Here is a 12,045-nt window from a genome sequence, read left to right as displayed (position 1 = left end):
TTTCACTCATCTGCATGTATTCTGATACAAAATGACCAGCTTTAATGTAAAAACAGCACCTTAGTGAAACATAATATCTGCAGGACATCTTTAACATAGATCATATATGATTTGATGTGAGAGGATACTGAAACACCCAGTGCACACGAGCATGGGAAGAATGCACTGATGGAAGGGCTCTTGTGGGCTTTGAAATCAGGTCTTTACTGCTGTCAGGCAAAAGTGGAAACCTCACAACCAATGTATTAAAATAAGGATTAACTGGGAACTGTCTACTGAGCGGCAGTGAAACACTACCATTCCAGAAGCTGCTGGATTCAGGTGATATTCAACTTAATCTAATCCAGCCAGCTCAGTAAACTGGCTAGTATTATGTGATAAGAAGGGCATCTCAATGCCAACTCTATTTTTATTGTGTGCAATATATCTATAGTTAGAGCAATTTGTATTTATTACAGCTATTTTGTAACTTTGTAATACAGTGTATAATTAAATTTAGTTCAGTTAGTTACTCTGAAACTTCTTTCTCATTTTTCCATTTTATGCCGCTAAAAGTGTGTGCTGGAAACACTACACATAATTACACCAAAGCTGATGTTTGGTGCAATGTCTGATTGGTAATTATTTCTGATAATACGCCTCACTCTGATTGCTGTGTTCATTTCTGAATTCCATGAATTCCTGATTGAATCTGAGAAAATATAAATCATCTTTGACTTTGGCATCTTCAGCTCACGCTAACAAGTTTTCTCATCAGATGCTAGTTGAATTTGTCTTTCTGATTCATATCCCTACTGAGTGCACTGCTTCAGAACTCCTTCATCACCAGTGGTAAGACCCCATCTATTAATCCTCCAGGGGTAATCCTCCTTGATTTATTAATTCATAGGGATTTACCCCTTATAAATTATTCCTGTGGTGGGATCAACATGGAGACTCTTTCCTTATATATTTTAATAGGCATCAGATTCTGTGCTTCACACTCTCTGCCTCCTCTGATCAAACTCTGCCTCACCTGGCAGAGTACATCTACACTTTGTTGTTGATATGGACTAAATAGCGTTCAAAGTTTCTTTAGCTTCCTCTGATTACAATGATGCATTTGGGTGCCAGGTGAAATAGAGTGGGTGGTGTGTGAGTGCAGGATGTCGCAGAATAAGATGCGTGTCAAAGAGGAAAGTGGGTGGCTGGGAGCTTTCTGGCTGGACACACTTGGTGTGCCAATGAGCCCTGGTGTCTGCCATCATAATGAACCATCAAGAGAGGGGCTCCAAAGCCCTTAGACAGATGTGAGGGACGGAGAAAGTAACACGGGGTGGGAACAACACAGTGGTTTGTGAACATGAGGCGAAGATGACCGGTGCAGCTGCAGTCTGCCACCAGAAAGGAATAAAGCAACCAGGAAAGATTACATGAATTCACTGTCACCCATGTAGCGTCGATGGCTCAGTGTGGGAGGACAAGAGAGATGTCATTATGCTGTAACTAACTGCAATACTGCTGAAATCACGAGTTCTTTTCTGTATATGTGCAAAAAATCTGCCGATCATATTCTGGTTTATGAACTTCCATTTGTGTACATGTCAGAAAATAGTCAAATAAGTTGTCGCTTGCAATCTCCCACAGCCCATGATGACATCTTTATATAGACAATCCATAGTCCAAACGCAGCTACCCACAATAAACAAAAGTTGGTAAGGAGAAAAAAAAGCGACTTTAAAGGCTGTAACTACAATATTTGATGCTTTAACCTAAATAACAAGTGACATTTTTTAACCCAATAAATGTTTATTAATGATTTCTCAAATATATTTTTAATACGTATATGCTTGCAAAAAAGAATTTGTCCTAGTAATGTTGGCTGTTTGTTTCTACTGTCTGAAACAACCTACCCTATTTAGAAGTATTTCCACTTTCATTATTCAACTTTTGTTTTGACTCGCTGTTTAGTTAGTACTTCTTTGGGGTTTGGGTCAAAAGTATAACCTTTTAATAAGTATTTACCCCCACTCTACCCCCATGTACTTTTGTATTCAGACATCCTCTACTGCTCAAAGGTGTAGCTTCAGGTGGTGCAGCCAGGATAGTGTCCCATTTTATCAGCAAATATGTAGTTGATCATTTAACACTCAACTGAATAAAAATAAAAATGGGCCTTTCTCAAAGGTTTTGATGACGATGAGCTTGCTGGGAAGTCTGTCACTTGTACATCCTGCCTTGTTCTCGATCATTTTTTGGCTGTTCGATGTCAACGATGCAACAAATTGCTTTTCCTCAAGTGTCTTATTGAGTATTTTGTCAGCACAGTGGCATTAAAGTAAGTTTAGAAAGCCAAGGCAAAACAGTGGTGCTTACAAGAGAAAGAGAGAGCAGGATGTATATACCATCAGGGCTTTGGATTTGAGCAGTATTTGAGCAATGGTGACATATATGCACTTATTCTGTAATTTGGAAATAATTGTTGAATGAGGAATTCTATAATAAGTGTCTTTGTTTGGTACAATGACCCTTTTCCAGGTAGTCTGTGAGGATCTGTGATGATTGATTCTCTTTTGCTGCATGCCTACAAACATTACAGTTGGATACAGTTGTCATCCATTTGGATCTGAAGGTTGGATCTGTTTCGGGCTTATGGTAGCCTAGTTGCGGAAGATGATATATATATAAAAACACCCAGCTCGCCCCTGCGGGCTGTTTATACTTCAAGCTCAGGTCCTCTACCAGAGGCCTGGGAGCTTGAGGGTCCTGCGCAGTATCTCAGCTGTTCCCAGGACTGCGCTCTTCTGGACAGAGATCTCCGATGTTGTTCCCGGGATCTGCTGGAGCCACTCGCCTAGCTTAGGAGTCACCGCACCTAGTGCTCCGATTACCACGGGGACCACCGTTACCTTCACCCTCCACATCCTCTCGAGCTCTTCTCTGAGCCCTTGGTATTTCTCCAGCTTCTCGAGTTCCTTCTTTCTGATGTTGCTGTCATTCGGAACCGCTACATCAATTGAGTGTGAGAGGAATTGACCTGAAAGATATATATATATATTGTCAAATAATATATAAATAACATGACACATCATTTCACACGGCATTTCTTTAAATTCTTCTGTCATTATGATCCAACCATACAATATGCTTAAAATGGTTAGACATGTATTGCAAAATGTGAGTCAGTGTGATGTTTACGCACACTTGTTTAAGCTTTGTATCAGACAACGATTGTTGCATTTAAGGTTAGGCACAGAAACAATTTTTTTTAGGCCAAACCAACTAGAAAAACACCTTTTGGATTAGACTCCCGTCAATACTACCTTAAGAGGTACACTGACATTCTTTTTAAAAAGAGAAAAGAAAAATGAACGTTTTCTGACATTAGATAATAACTCTGATGGCAGATTTTCTTTTCATAAAAGTGTCAACAAGAGAACTGAAGTTTTTATGTCACTGTCTAAATGATGGGACTTCCCATTTTTCAGTATTCCTGCCTACTCTTTTCTCTAATGATAACTAATGGGAGTTGTCCTTCATCCAACTGTAATTTCAGACATGACAAATGTGCAAATGTGCCTTCTTGCAAACTTGCCCCCGCCTTTTCTCACAGCGGACAGTTTGACAGCGACTGATGCTCAGCGACTTGGCTGCGACTCAGTGCCTTTGAGTGACACCTGTATCATTCGGTGGAAAATTCAGTTTAAAATAAGGTCTGGTTTACATGTATAATTAATTAGGCCCATTTCTCAGTCGAGGCATGGCAGGTAATTATTAATGGCAACTGCTAGTCTGGACAGTAGGTGCCTAAAGAGGAGTGACTTTCCACATCATCTCCAAATGGTATGAAAACAAATTGGTGGTTTTCACAGAGAAAGGGGTCTGGGGAGATAATGAGGAGTATTTTCTGAAAAAAAAAAGGTTAGACTTTTATGATGTATAAAAGCTTTTTAAAAGCTCTTTTGAGAAATCATTCTTGACCACAACTTCTCACATGGCTGGGTTTTGTAGATTAGACCTTCAAATGGGGCTTTTGGCATGGGTTTTCCTCTTGAGCCAAGGCGTCTGAGTGTACTAAAAGACATGTGATGGGGCCTGCCTAATTAGAGAAAGAACATCCTATTCATGTTGACACTGAGCAGGACTGTGGGGGCCTCACCCTAGTGTGATCAGGGTAATTCTTCTGTGCACTTTGACACTTTCCCTCTAAAGTGCATAAGATGAAGACTGGATGTCTTGCCAAACTTCCAAAGTGTTAGGGTGCATTAAAGCTATGTTCAGAACGCATCTTTCTGACTATGAAAAATCTCATGGACAGCACATCAACAAGATTAGTGTAATAAAACATTATTTTGCCAAGTATAATTCAGTCAGAATGCAGAGTGGATTTTGCATTGTTATGAGGGAATTGTTAGCCTTAGTGGTTCAGTTTTATCTTTGGACATAGGATGTTTTTGGGTAAAAAATGGCTGATATAAATGTTGGATATCAGGCAAAGTTATAGTGGATGTCAACCAATATTATGAAGGTTAAGCACCGTCTATACATTACAAAAGCAGCTTATGCATATTACCGTTGCTTTCAGTGAGCAGATAAATGGTAAAGAAGACTCAAGGACTCACAGGGCTTTGCAGTTGAATAAAGTGCATTAGCATCTACTGAAATAATTTCCTCTCATGCAGTCCAGTCCAGATAACAATAGTTATAAATCTAACTATAAAATCATAAAAATCAAAAAATATATGTGATTTAAATTTGACACCTTTCAAGGATGTCTTCTTGGGCGTGGTGTCTGGTATTTTTTTAGATTGCTTTGTGCTGAGACCGTTCAGTTCATTTGCTCCTGGTCTGCTCCTGACCTCCTGAAGTTGTCAAAACTTCTATAGAAAGATAGAAACCTGGTTGGAAGTGTTACAGAGATTCTTGGGAAGATTATCCAGGAATGGGAAATCAGGTGTTTTCTGTTTTGTTGTTATTCTTTGTTTCGTATTATAGGCAGACTTGTACAACTTTATCATCACATTTTGTGTAGAAAGAAAATTACTGCATTTCTGACAGCAGTAAAAGATGAATAATGATTTTCAGGTAGGCTGATAAAGTAGAGCTGTGGCTGCTCAGTGTTGGTTCTTATATGGAGATTAGTGAGATTGTCAGAAATGCAAAACATCCGGGAACTGTGTTATTTGTGAGTGTGTGTCCATTCTTTGTTTAGCCTATGACCTGATCACAACAGTAAAACTGCAACACACAGTGCACCTCTAAAATGCGATTTCTTTTGACAGGAAGTCAAACATATTTGAATAGAATTCCCTTAACCTTTGAAATAGACAAAATAGACATTTGAGGGCAAATGTGCCGTTACTGTTGCAAGACTTGTGGTGTCAGAAGCAACCGAAGAAACGGTGGAGAAACTTATTTCAGGTTGCAGAAATTTACCTGGTAAGGTGTGATTAATCTTGGTTGGGATTGTTTGAATCCAGTTCATCTTTTCTTAAAGCTAACCAAGTAGTTTCGTTGCTTGACGGTGACTAAAGAGCAATGGAAAAGAAGCATCAGAAATGAAGGTGTACTGCACTTCTGGTTAGAAGTCATCTACTTATACTTTACTATCTGCCACTATTTAGTCACGGTAGGTGAATTTGAAAAGCAAGAATATAATTGGATCAAATTAGACCTGAGAATTGTACGTGTAAATTAAATAGTTAACTCCTTCAATCCCCAAAGCGTGAGTTGAAGTTAAACTTTCTCTGGCTTCAGAACTCAACTCAGAAACACTTTTTAGATCGCTCCACTTTTTTTTTTTAAAAAGAGCAAAGGTCAAAACAAATTTAATGGGATATAACTTAGTTTCTTTAGAGATTCCAACACTCAAGTAAAGCTATACTAGAGGTAAGAGCAATACTCTGTATGAGTTTCTTCCTCCTTCATTTTGAGATATAAATTCATTTCTGTGAAAACAAGGTTTGTTCAAGGTTACTGTGGCTTCTTTCATGAATAACAGACAAGTTATTAAATGGCTGCTGTGCCTGTGCCACAGAAAAACAGCCTACTCATAAAGGGATCGTTTGAAGTTACATTGTGATGCTCTCTCATTGTTATTTAATGAACTTGGTTCATTTTTCCTCCAGCAAAATCCATTAAAATCAATCATTTTTACCCCCTTTTCTCGTCTTGGTTTTTTCTTTTTTTCACCTCCTGCAATCACACTTTAGCGCAGGAGATGAGAGAAAAATCTCAGAGGCTGAGAAAAAGTAAATCAACTAATCTTACCATTGCCTTCATTCAGATCCAATTCATTACTTGAGAATATTGAGTAGAGTGAGCAGCAAGTCAGCCAATCCGCTCAACACCTACTAATAAACACAGGCGCGTATGTAAGCGGAGGAAATATTGAAAGAGCTTGCATTCAGATCACAGCTGCCCCTTACCTTTGTTGTGGATGGCAAATGCCATTTGGATAAATGCTTGACACACGTTGGTGTTTTAACCCAAATTACCCCTATGCCTCAGATCTCTCAATTGCCTAATTAACAGGGGGGATAGTCTAAAGCCTTTCAAGTTCTGCACTTTAAACAAAGCCGGTGAGCAATATAGTGAGTCTGTTCTTCATTTGTGCACCTGGAGGGAAGAATGGAAGTAATATAAGGAGCGGTATTGCCATCACTGTGAAGCAGACTTTCGGGAGGGACATGGCCTGTGAATTAGATCTTCCTGCTGTTGCTCATTTTTTGTCAGTGCTTGAGGATATTTGTGGCCCAATCTCCATTAAGGGTGCATAAAAGAAATTCACAAGAGAAATCAGCAAAATGTGACAATGTCTTGATTTGTCTTTTGACTGTCTTGTAAAAGTAAGTTAATGATACTGAAATGAGGTATTATTAAGGTAAATATATGTAGGTGTAAGTAGTAAATGGATAGTAAGACAGAAATAGTATGAAGTACATAGATTGTCCTTTTAACCTTAACTTTAATCTTTTCCAACCACTAACTTTATCCATCCATCCATCCATTCGCTTCTACTTATCCTTTTCAGGGTCGCTGGAGCCTATCCCAGCTGTCATAGGGCGAGAGGCAGGGTGCACCCTGGACAGGTCGCCAGTCGGTCACACACAGAGATAAACAACCATTCACGCTCACATTCACTCCCGCATTCATACCTATGGGCAATTTAGATTAATCAAATAACCTACCCCCACTAACTGCATGCCTTTGGACGGTGGGAAAAGGCTGGAGTACCCGGAGGGAACCCTTGCAAACATGGGGAGAACATGCAAACTCCACACAGAAAGACCCCGGCCTGATGGTGGAATTGAACTCAGGACCTCCGAAAACCACATTGTTCCTCATGTATCCGAGGTTCGCTAAGAACGGACTCTCCTTTCCAACACCATGTCATAGACTTTCCCAGGGAGGCTCAGGAGTGTGATCCCCCAATAGTTGAAACACACCCTCTGGTCCCCAGGGGCTCTGCCACCAAGAAGTTGTTTAACTGCCTAGTGACCTAGTAAAATGCTGTATTATGTAGTTTAGTACAGTTTAGTGTACAGTAAACTGTATTAAACTACATTACTGTGGTGAAATTTAAGGTGATCCAAAGTGGCTGTGTTGTACATGGTTATTGTAGCGTTACATCAAGAGTATCAGACATCAGTTTATATTCAAACTAATGGTGCTAATTAGATTCAGTAACCAAATTATATATTTTTACTAGGTTTGCGATGAGCCATACATCCTATGAAACATCTGTTCATATATTGTTGAATTCAGCTGGCTAAATTCACAAAGAGCTGAAGATATTGGAGGACAGCTCAGCTGAAAAGTCAACATCAGTCATGACTAAAACGTCACTTTCACTACTATATGAGCTACCTGACTGACTGTGACAGCTCTGTCTCTGTGTCGAGTGTCTGGGTCTGTCTGACCCTTCACCTCTTGTAGTTTCTTTTGCTGCTTGTTCCAGGACAAAGCTCTTCTTTTCTTTCATGTCTTTACATAAGTTGGTGGTGTTCCCACGTCACGGTTTGCAGTGTTTTCATTTACAGCAGTAAAGTACCTCTACACCTTGCTCTGCTGTTTCACTCGCTGCAGCCTGTATGGTTCTTCTCGTTGTCTCTAAGTCACGTGATCGTGAACACAGCAGAGCAGCTAGGGGGGAGCGGAGCAAAGTGTGTCTGCACGAGAGGCGTTTAGCATTGATCAGATACCAGCATTAGATCAATACTATCTATATGTGGATAGATCCGCTCTACCCTACCAGAGAACAAGGAATGTCAATGTAATTCAACAAAAGCCAAAATAACCACTGGCAAAGTAATTTAAACTTTAAGTGGCATGACTGAAGTGACTACCAATGGGGCAAGAGGATGAAGAGCCAGTCGTTTTATATGTGGACCAGGCTTTAGACTCATTATTTTAACCATTCCAGTTTAAAATCATGACTTTTCAGTAGCAAATACATCACGCCACAACATCATTAACATCAGTTCCTAACTGATAAGTTAGGAGCCTCTTCCTTTGGACAGAGTAATGCATCTTTTTTTAAATTATATTTTTGGACAGTTTCAGTGTGTTCTCCATTTGATTGCACTTTTCTATTGTAGTTGCTGTACTTGAAAATAAGTCAGTTAGGTATAATTCAAGCCTCATGCTAAAACCTCGAACAGATATTGCCACTGCAAAGTTTCTATTCCTCCAAATGATAGCCCTGAGGCTCAGGTAGGTATCTTTAGATGTCAGTTAGCTTGGTGGTTACTGCTTTTTCTCACTTTGCTGTGGATGCTCATGCTGTGCACCCCAGTGGCTAGCACCATCACCTCATAGCAAAACTCTACTGTTTGTTTGGTTTTCAGTAGCTCTGTTGGATCTGGAAACTGTTAAAATAAGAGCATAGCTTGTAGCTTACTTCTTTTTACGTCTTTATATGTCATTATATTTACTAAAAAAATACAAATTTGGTATTTTTTACTCCCAACATTATTACACGGGATATATTTTGGTCCAAAACTAAAACTACAGAAATTCTTACTAGAGTACAAGAACCTGTGGTCAGATTTTAAGCTGTGGATTTTACCAGTTTGCACATGAATGCATGCTGAAAAGCCTTCAGAAGAATCTTTCATACTGACACTTAAATCACCTGATACCTTGTTATTGTCCAGGAGAATGGAAATGAAAGGTGTAAAATGTAAGTGAACAAAGAGAGTTGAGAAAATAAAAGAAAAAATCCCTCTGGGTGTAGAAGATACATTTACAGATGTCTTTGATGTCTCCGAATATTATAACTCTTCACTTATTCATATTCTTCATCTTTGTTTGCCAACCACACTTGATTATTTTTTAAACCACTACTACAGTTACTCACTACACCAGGTCTTTTAATGACTCTGTTTTATCTCACAAGGTACAGTGAAACTTTAACTAAAAGAAAGACAGATGCTGAAAAAGCATTAAAGCAACACAACCAGAGCCAGCCAACCACTGAATGCAACAATGTGAAAAGTGATAGAAATCAATACTGCATTTCAACTTATCCCCCCTCAAGGATGTTGGAAAGAAAGGATAACTGAGCAGCAGCAGGGGGCTTAACATGGGAAAAGCAACCAGATAATTGAAGGGAAAAGAGCTGAAACAGACTCCGTGTGCATGTCCTACCAAGGAGAGATTGAGGTGACGGAGAAAAATACCTCTCTAGTTGTTTTCAAATAATTATAGGAACACTTGAGATGTACCTTAAAAAAACAGAAAAACAGAAAAAGCGAGCAACCTTTTTTTGCAGTTGAGGAATTCAGAGAAATGTTCCCTTTTAGGTTGTTTTGGAGGTTTTTTGTTTTTGATAATTTTGCTTATCATACTCAACATAATGCAGGAACATTTTTTAGTACTGGGTTTAGACTGGCCGTTCACAGAGAAACCAAGATGAATAAAAGGGATTCCAAAAAAACACATTGCGTTGTCATGTCGAATTATCAGCACCACATGGAGTGGGTATCAGAAAATCAGAGCAGAGTGACTGACAGCAAATCATGTTGCACATTATATTTATTTATATTTGCTCTTGTCTCAAAACGCTCGTGAAGAAGAAATAATGTGAACTATTATTCCACACCGCAAATGAAACACATTACATGGATCATCTTGATGAAACTGGACAAAAGTATAATTTAATATTACAGGTGTGGGATAGCCACAGAGGGAACTGTAGTATACTATTCATTCATTTCAGTGAAGCACATATGTGTTCATCTCAGACCAAACAAGACATATTATTAACCAACACCAGTCCTCTTACACAATTAAAAGTAATTGGCTGAAAGTCACGTGTTAACAGATTGGTCTGTTGCTGATTATTCATGTACCTAACAACTGATTACATGGAAAATTTGCTTCCCTAAAATCTCTGAAAAATGAGAGTAAAACTGTTGAAGCAAGGTGAATTTTCACTAATGGCTTCACTTTGCTTGTAATTACTCAAAGACCTTTGTTTTTGGTTCCAAAAACCTTGGTTTGACAGTCAATTTAAAGTTAAACTTTGGTTAAACTCTGTATAAAGAAAACAATAAAACTGATAAACTGATAAAAGGTAAAAACTTATAGGAGGGGGGAAAAAGTTTTTGAGAAGAAGAGGAAATTTTTGTCCAACAGATGTTTTTTGAGATAAAAAGAAAGAAATATCCAAGTGGCTGGAGTTTTAGAAGATAAATAATTGTTTTTGCACACTTCAGGAAATTACGTCCCTAAAGTCTGAAAATGTAGTCCCTGAACAATCATATGTTGGTGCACAGGAATCGCCCCCGATGCATACAGAGTGATCATTATGTTTTTACACAAAGCAGGTCTGGTGAGACCTAACCAGACAGAGTGACATGACTATGCAGTGACAAAATGTCATACAAAGAGTTGCAATGAAACACCACCTCTCTATATCCCCTCTCCCCCACATACAAGGCAAATAAATCCATAAGCACCGTGTTGGAGCTCGCTGCCATTTTCTGCTGTCACTATCATTTTATTCCCCCGTTAATATTCCCTGCCTCACTCTCTGTCTCTCTTTCCCGCAGGCCTTGCTCGCCACATTTGCTCCACAAGCATAATATCCACCTGCTTTTGTCACACTGCCAAACATTTCATCTCCAGCATGGGGCAGGCAGGTATGGGCCGTAATTGAAATTCTAAACAGTAAACTGTGTGTAAACATACACTACAAGAGCACATGTGTATCTCTAAATATAGATATATAAATACATTTGGCAAGTTCCTGATGGATCCATTCTAACGCCATGATACAGGCACTCTCCTGTTGACAAATGTATGCGTTGCTGCTGTGGACCATAGTGGTGACATGATTAACACTGAGCAGAAAGAGAGTAGAGGATGATACTGCTAAAGGATATGTCAGGATGTTTATTATTGAAAAGGGACTGCAAGTATTCTGGTGGTGTTGCTTTGGAGGACTAGTTGAAAATGACAGGAGCTTTTGTAATCAAAGGTCATAAAACTCTCTTTGGAGTGGGTGAAGACAGAAACGGATTTAAATTAATATTAGTTGTTCCTCAAGATTGAAAACTAAGGGGGACGGAGCCTTTTGGTCTCTGTCACCAAAATGACTCTGTGGACTACTTTTTAAATTTTCTTTATAAAGGCTATACTCTAGATTATTTTATTTTGATAATTCCTAGTCCTTGTTCTACAATGCTTTGTGACTTTATGTCTGAGAAAAGTGTTTAAAAATTATACTCGCAATCACCTGCTAGCAAAAAATAAAATAAAATACATCATATGACCTGGGCGTGGTTGCTGTTAAAAGCATGGCTTCCCTTTTATGTTAAAGTATAATTTACTCAAATTCATCTAAGTCATAAATCAGGCCATGTAAAATTAAACTAAGACAAAGCACAAGAAGTTTTAATTCATCATAGGAATTATAAATGGATTGACAGGTTACAGCTTGCCAAGGAGAAGTCAAGCTGAAATAAAAGAAAAGAAAATGACAGAAGTGACAGCTACAGTAACAAGGCTACAGTAACAAGGCAAGGCATGGACCAAAACTTTAACATTATCAAACTGAAA

The sequence above is a fragment of the Astatotilapia calliptera genome, chromosome 17, assembly GCF_964374335.1.
Source record: "Astatotilapia calliptera chromosome 17, fAstCal68.1, whole genome shotgun sequence".
NCBI classification, from domain to species: Eukaryota; Metazoa; Chordata; class Actinopteri; order Cichliformes; family Cichlidae; genus Astatotilapia; species Astatotilapia calliptera.
This window is presented reverse-complemented; position numbering follows the sequence as displayed.